This window comes from Falco naumanni, chromosome W (assembly GCF_017639655.2).
Source record: "Falco naumanni isolate bFalNau1 chromosome W, bFalNau1.pat, whole genome shotgun sequence".
Taxonomy (NCBI): domain Eukaryota; kingdom Metazoa; phylum Chordata; class Aves; order Falconiformes; family Falconidae; genus Falco; species Falco naumanni.
In genome coordinates, this window is record NC_054079.1 from 2,486,044 (window position 1) to 2,493,597 (window position 7,554).

The following is a 7,554-nucleotide window of genomic DNA, read 5'->3' on the forward strand; positions in this document are numbered from 1 at the left end:
GAGTGAGTCCCAATGTAGGGCACGGGTTAGTGTGAGCGAGGGACTCCCACTGTAGGGTGCGGGATACAGTGCATGAGTGAGTCCCACTGTAGGAAGCGGGTTAGAGTGAGTGTGTCCCACTGTTGGAAGCGGCTTACAGTGAGTTTCTGACTCCCACTGTAGGAAGCGGATTAGAGTGATTGAGTGAGTCCCACTGTAGGAAGCGGGTTAGCGTGAGTTAATGAGTCCCACTGTAGGAAGCCGGGTTAGAGTGACTGAGTGAGTCCCACTGTAGGAAGCGGGTCAGAGTGAGTGAGTGAGTCCCCACTGTAGGGTGCGGGTTAGAGTGAGTGAGTGTGTCGAACTCTAGGGCGCAGGACAGAGTGCATGAGTGAGTCCCACTGTAGGATGCGGGTTAGAGTGAGTGAGTCCCACTGTAGGAAGTGGGTTAGAATGAGTGAGTGAGTCCGACTGTAGGAAGCGGGTTAGAGTGAGTGAGTGAGCCCCACTGTAGGATCGGGTCAGAGTGAGTGAGTGAGTGAGTCTTGCTGTAAGGCGCGATTTAGAGTGAGTGAGTGAGTGAGTCCTACTGTAGGAAGCGGGTCAGAGTGAGTGAGTGAGTCCCACTGTAGGGCGCGGGTTAGAGTGTTTGAGTGAGTCCCACTGTAGGAAGCAGGTTAGAGTGAGTGTGTGAGTCCCATTCTATGAAGCGGGTTAGAGTGAGTGAGTTGGTCCCATTGTAGGGCGAGGGTTAGAGTGGTTTAGTGAAATCCACTGTCGGAAGCAGGTTAGAGTATGTGAGTGAGTCCCACTGTAGGACGCGGATCAGAGTGAGTTGCATGAGTGAGTCCCACTGTAGGACGCGGATCAGAGTGAGTTGCATGAGTGAGTCCCACTGTAGGAAGCGGGTCAGAGTGAGTTAATGAGTGAGTCCCACTGTAGGGTGCGGTTTAGAGTGAGTGAGCCCCACTGTAGGACGCGGATCAGAGTGAGTGCATGAGTGAGTCCCACTGTAGGAAGCGGGTCAGCGTGAGTTAATGAGTGAGTCCCACTGTAGGGTGCGGTTTAGAGTGAGTGAGTCCCACTGTAGGGCGCGGTTTAGAGTGAATGAGTGAGTCCCACTCTAGAACGCGGGTTAGTGTGATTGAGTCCCACTGTGGGGCATGAGTTACAGCGAGTAAGTGAGTCCCACTGTAGGAAGCGGGTTAAAGTGAGTGAGTGAGGCCCACTGTAAGAAGAGGGTCAGAGTGTGTGAGTGAGTCCCACTGTAGGGCGCGGGTTAGAGTGGTTGAGTGAGTCCCACTGTAGGAAGTAGGTTAGAGTGTGTGAGTGAGTCCCACTGTAGGACGCGGGTTAGTGTGACTGAGTGAGTCACACTGTAGGAAGCGGGTTAGAGTGTGTGAGTGAGTCCCAATGTAGGGCACTGTTAGAGTGACTGAGTGAGTCCCACTGTAGGGCGCGGGTTAGTGTGAGCGAGGGAGTCCCACTGTAGGAATAGGTTTAAGGTGAGTGAGTGAGTCCTACTGTAGGAAGCGGCTTAGAGTGGTTGAGTGAGTCCCACTGTAGGAAGCGGGTCAGAGTGAGTTAATGTGTGAGTCCCACGGTAGGGTGTGGTTTAGAGTGAGTGAGTCCCACTGTAGGATGCGGGTTAGAGTGAATGAGTGAGTCCCACTGTAGAACGCGGGTTAGTGTGAGTGAGTCCCACTGTGGGGCATGAGTTACAGCGAGTAAAGTGAGTCCCACTGTAGGAATCGGGTTAGAGTGAGTGAGTGAGTCCCACTGTAAGAAGAGGGTCAGAGTGTGTGAGTGAGTCCCACTGTAGGGCGCGGGTTAGAGTGGTTGAGTGAGTCCCACTGTAGGAAACGGTTCAGAGTGTGAGCGTAAGTCCCATTGTAGAAGGCGGGTTAGAGTGAGTGAGTGAGTCCCACTGTAGGAAGCGGGTCAGAGTGTGTGAGTGAGTCCCACTGTAGGAAGCTGGTCAGAGTGTGTGAGTGAGTCCCACTGTAGGAAGCGCGTCAGACTGTGTGAGTGAGCGCCACTGTAAGAGGCGGGTTAGATTGTGTGAGTGAGTCCCACTGTAGGGCGCTGTTAGAGTGACTGAGTGAGTCCCACTGTAGGGCGTGGTTTACTGTGAGCGAGGGAGTCCCACTGTAGGAATAGGTTTAGAGTGAGTGAGTGACTCCTACTGTAGGAAGCGGGTTAGTGTGGGCGAGGGAATCCCACCGTAGGAATTGGTTTAGAGTGAGTGAGTGAGTCCCACAGTAGGAAGCGGGTTAGAGTGAGTGAGTGAGTCCAACTCTAGGGCGCGGGACAGAGTGCATGAGTGAGTCCCACTGTAGGATGCGGGTTAGAGTGAGTGAGTTCCACTGTAGGAAGTGAATTATGGTGCATGAGTGAGTCCCACTGTAGGAAGCGGGTCAGAGTGAGTGAGTGAGTCCCACTGTAGGAAGAGGGTCAGAGTGAGAGAGTGAGTCCCACTGTAGGAAGCGGGTTAGAGCGAGTGAGTGAGTCCCATTGTAGGAAGCGGGTTAGAGTGTGTGAGTGAGTCACACTGTAGGGCGCTGTTAGAGTGTGTGAGTGAGTCACACTGTAGGGCGCTGTTAGAGTGAATGAGTGAGTCCCACTGTAGGGCGCGGGTTAGTGTGAGCGAGGGAGTCCCACTGTAGGAATTGGTTTAGAGTGAGTGAGTGAGTCCTACTGTAGGAAGCGGGTTAGTGTGAGCGAGGGAGTCCCACCGTAGGAATTGGTTTAGAGTGAGTGAGTGAGTCCCACTGTAGGAAGCGGGTCAGAGTGTGTGAGTGAGTCCCACTGTAGGAAGCGCGTCAGAGTGTGTGAGTGAGTGCCACTGTAAGAGGCGGGTTAGAGTGTGTGAGTGAGTCCCACTGTAGGGCGCTGTTAGAGTGACTGAGTGAGTCCCACTGTAGGGCGCGGGTTAGTGTGAGCGAGGGAGTTCCACTGCAGGAAGCGGGTCAGAGTGTGTGAGTGAGCACCACTGTAAGAGGCGGATTAGAGTGTGAGAGTGAGTCCCACTGTAGGGCGCTGTTAGAGTGACTGAGTGAGTCGCACTGTAGGGCGTGGTTTAGTGTGAGCGAGGGAGTCCCACTGTAGGAATAGGTTTAGAGTGAGTGAGTGACTCCTACTGTAGGAAGCGGGTTAGTGTGGGCGAGGGAATCCCACCGTAGGAATTGGTTTAGAGTGAGTGAGTGAGTCCCACAGTAGGAAGCGGATTAGAGTGAGTGAGTGAGCCCCACTGTAGGATCGGGTCAGAGTGAGGGAGTGAGTCTTGCTATAAGGCGCGGTTTAGAGTGAGTGAGTAAGTGACACCCACTGTAGGGCACGGGTTAGACTGAGTGAGTGAGTCCCACTGTAGGAAGCCGGTTCGAGTGAGTGAGTGAGTCCCACTGTAGGGCGCGGGTTAGTGTGAGTGACTGATTCCCACTCTAGGGCGTGGGTTAGAGTGAGTGAGTGAGTCTCTACTCTAGGAAGCGCGTTAGAGTGAGTGAGGGAGTCCCACTGTTGGAATCTGGATAGAGTGGGTGAGACAGTGACTGAATCCCACGATAGGAAGCGGGTTAGAGTGAGTGAGTGAGTGCAACTGTAGGGCACGGGTTAGAGTGAGAGAGTGAGTCCCACTACAGGAAGAGGGTTAGAGTGAGTGAGTCTGTCCCACTGTAGGAAGCGGGTTACAGTGAGTCTGTGAGTGACTCCCACTGCTGGAAGCGGGTTAGAATGAGTTAGTGTGTCCCACGGTAGGGAGAGGGTTTGAGTGAATGAGGGAGTCCCACTATAGGAAGGAGGTTACAGTTAGAGAGACCGTGAGATAATCCCACTGTGGGGCGCGGGCTAGAGTGAGTGAGACAGTAAGTGAGTCCCACTGTTGGAAGCAGCTCAGAGTGAGTGACTGAGTCCCACTGTAGGAAGCGGGTTAGAGTGATTCAGTGAGTCCCATTGTAGGAAGCGGTTAGAGTGAGTGAGTGAGTCCCAATGTAGGATGTGGGTTAGAGTGTGTGAGTGAGTCCCACTGTGGGACGCGGCTTAGGGTGAATGAGTGAGTCCCACTGTAGGCAACGGTTTAGAGTGGCTGAGCAAGTCCGACTAGCAAACGGGTTAGAGTGAGTGAGTGAGCCCCACTGTAGCAAGTGGGTTAGAGTGAGTGAGTGAGTCCCACTGTAGGGCGCAGGTTAGAGTGAGTGAGTGAATCCCACTGCAGGGGGCGGATTAGAGTGAGTGAGTGACTCCCACTCTAGGGCGCGGGTTAGTGTGAGACACTGAGTCCCACACTAGGGCTTGGGGTATAGTGAGTGAGTCCCACTGTAGGAAGTGGGTTAAATTGAGTGAGTGAGGCTCACTGTATTAAGGGGGTTAGAGTGAGTGAGTGCGTGTGTCCCACAGTAGGAAGCGGGTCAGAGTGAGTGAGAGAGTCCCAATGTAGGAAACGGGTTAGGGTGAGTTAGTGAGTCCCACCGTAGGGCGCGGGTTAGAGTGAGTGAGTCCCACTGTAGGAAGCGGGTTACAGTGAGAGACAGTGAGTGAATCCCACTGTAGGAAGCGGGTTAGAGTGACTTAGACACTGAGTGAGTCCCACTGTAGGAAGCAGGTTAGAGTGATTGAGTGAGTCCCACTTTAGGAAGCGGGTTAGAGTGAGTGAGTGGGTCCCACTGTAAGGCGGGGCCTAGTGTGAGTGACTGCGTCCCACTGTGGGGCGCAAGTTAGAGTGAGTGAGCAAGTCCCACTGTAGGGCGTGTTTTAGTGTTAGACAGTGAGGCTCACTGTAGGAAGCGGGTTAGTGTGACTGAGTAAGTCCCACTGTAGGAAGCGGGTTAGAGTGAGTGAGTGAGTCCCACTCTAGGGCGGGGGTCAGAGTGAGTGAGTGAGTCCCACTGTAGGAATCGTGTTAGAGTGAGTGAGTCCCACTGTAGGAAGCGTGTTAGAGAGATTGAGTAAGTCCCACTGCACGAAGTGGGTTAGAGTAATTGATTGAGTCCTACTTTAGAGCGTGGGTTAGAGTGTGTGAGTGAGTCCTACTTTAGAGCGTGGGTTAGAGTGTGTGAGTGAGTCCCACTGTAGGGCGTGGGTTAGTGTCAGTGAGTAAGGCTCCATGTAGGAAGCGGGTTAGAGTGATTGAATGAGTCCCTCTGTAGGAAGCGGGTTAGAGTGATTGAGTGAGTCCCTCTGTAGGAAGCGGGTTAGAGTGATTGAGTGAGTCCCACTGTAGGAAGTGGATTAGAGTGATTGAGTGAGTCTCACTGTAGGGCGCGGGTTAGAGTGAGTGAGTGAATCCCACTACAGGGCGAGGCTTAAAGTGAGTGAGACAGCGAGTGAGTCCCACAGAAGGAAGCGGGTGCAGAGTGAGTGATTGAGTCCCACTGTTGGGCGCGGATTAGAGTGAGTGACTGAGTCCCACTGTAGGGTGCGGGTTTGATTGAGTAAGCCCCACTGTAGGAAGGGGGTTAGAGTGATTGAGTGAGTCCCACTGTAGGAAGCGGGTTAGAGTGAGACAGTGAGTGAATCCCACTGTAGGAAGCGGATTAGAGTGATTGAGTGAGTCCTACTATAGAGCGTGTGTTAGAGTGAGTGAGTGAGTCCCACTGTAGGAATCGGGTTAGAGTGAGTGAGTGAGTCCCAATGCAGGGCAAGGGTTTGAGTGAGTGAGGGAGTCCCACTTTAGGAAGCGGGTTACAGTGAGTGAGACAGTGAGTGAATGCCACTGTAGGAAGCGAGTTAGAATGAGGGAGACAGTGAGTGAGTCCCACTGTTGGAAGCAGCTCAGAGTGAGTGAGTGAGTCCCACTGTTCGGCACTGGTTAGAGTGAGTGAGTGAGTCCCACTGTAGGCAGAGGTTTAGAATGAGTGATTGGTGAGTCCCACTGTAGAAAGCGGGTTAGAGTGAGTGAGAGATTCCCACTTTAGGGCGCGGGTTAGAGTGCGTTAGTGAGTCCAAATGTAGGGGGCGGGTTAGGGGGTGTGAGTGAATCCCACTGTAGGGCGACGGTTTGAGTGATGAGTGAGTCCAACTGTAGCAGCGGGTTAGAGTGAGTGAGTGAGTCCCACTGTAGGAAGCGGATTATAGTGAGACAGTGATTGAATCCCACTGTAGGAAGCGGCTTAGAGTGAGTGAGTGAGTCCTACTGTGGAGCGTGGGTTAGAGTGAGTGAGTGAGTCCCACTTCAGGGCGATAGTTACAGTGAGTGACTGAGTCCCAATGTAGGGCGCGGGTTAGTGTGAGACACTGAGTCCCACTCTAGGGCCTGGGGTAGAGTGAGTGAGTCCCACTGTAGGAAGCGGGTTAAAGTGAGTGAGTGAGGCTCACTGTATTAAGGGGTTTTGAGTGAGTGAGTGAGTGTGTCCCACAGTAGGAAGCTGGTCAGAGTGAGTGAGTGAGTCCCAATGTAGGAAACGGGTTAGAGTGAGTTAGTGAGTCCCACCGTGGGGCGTGGGTTAGAATGAGTGAGTCCCACTGTAGGAAGCGGGTTAGAGTGAGTGAGTGAGTCCCACTGTAGGATGTGGGTTAGAGTGTGTGAGTGAGTCCCACTGTGGGGCGCAGCTTAGAGTGAATGAGTGAGTCCCACTGTAGGGCGCGGGTTAGATTGAGTGAGCCCCACTGTAGGAAGGGGGTTAGAGTGATTGAGTGAGTCCCACTGTAGGAAGCGGCTTAGAGTGGTTGAGTGAGTCCTACTATATATCATGGGTTAGAGTGAGTGAGTGATGAGTCCCACAGCAGGAAGCTGGTCAGAGTGAGTGAGTGAGTCACAATGCAGGGCGAGGGTTTGAGTGAGTGAGTGAATCCCACTTTAGGAAGTGGGTAAGAGTGAGTGAGTGAGTGATTCGCACTGTAGAAGTGGGTTAGACTGAGTAAGTGAGTGCGTCCCACTGTAGGAACTGGGTTAGAATGAGTGAGCGCGCCCACATTAGGAAGAGGGTTAGAATGAGTGAGCGCATCCCACTTTAGGAAGTGCAGTAGAGTGACTGAGCGCGTCCAAGTGTAGGAAGTGGGTTAGAGTGAGTGAGTGAGTCCCACTGTAGGATGTGCGTTTGAGAGAGTGAGCGCATCCCACTGTAGGTAGTGGCTTAGAATCATTGAGGGCGTCCCACTTCAGGAAGTGGCTTAGATCAAGTGACCGTGTCCCATTGTAGAAAGTGGGTTTGAGTGAGTGATCGCGTGCCATGGTAGGAAGTCGGTTAGAGTGAGTGAGCGCGTCCCCTATAGGAAGTGAGTAAGAGTGAGTGAGTGCATCCCACTGTAGGAATTGGGTTAGAGTGAGTGAGTGAGTAAGTCCCCCTGTAGGAAGTGGGTTAGAGTGAGTGAGTGAGCACGTCCCACTGTAGGAACTGAGTTAGAATGATCGAGCGCGCCCACTTTAGGAAGTGGGTTAGACTGAGTGAGCGCGTCCCAGTGTAGGAAGTGGGTTAGAGTGAGTGAGCGCGTCCCAGTGTAGGAAGTGGGTTAGAGTGAGTGGGCGCGTCCCACTATACGAAGTAGGCTAGAGTGAGTGAGAGCATCCCAATGTAAAAAATGGGTTAGATTGAGTGAGTGAGTGACTGAGTCCGACTGTAGGAAGTGAATTTGATTGAGTTA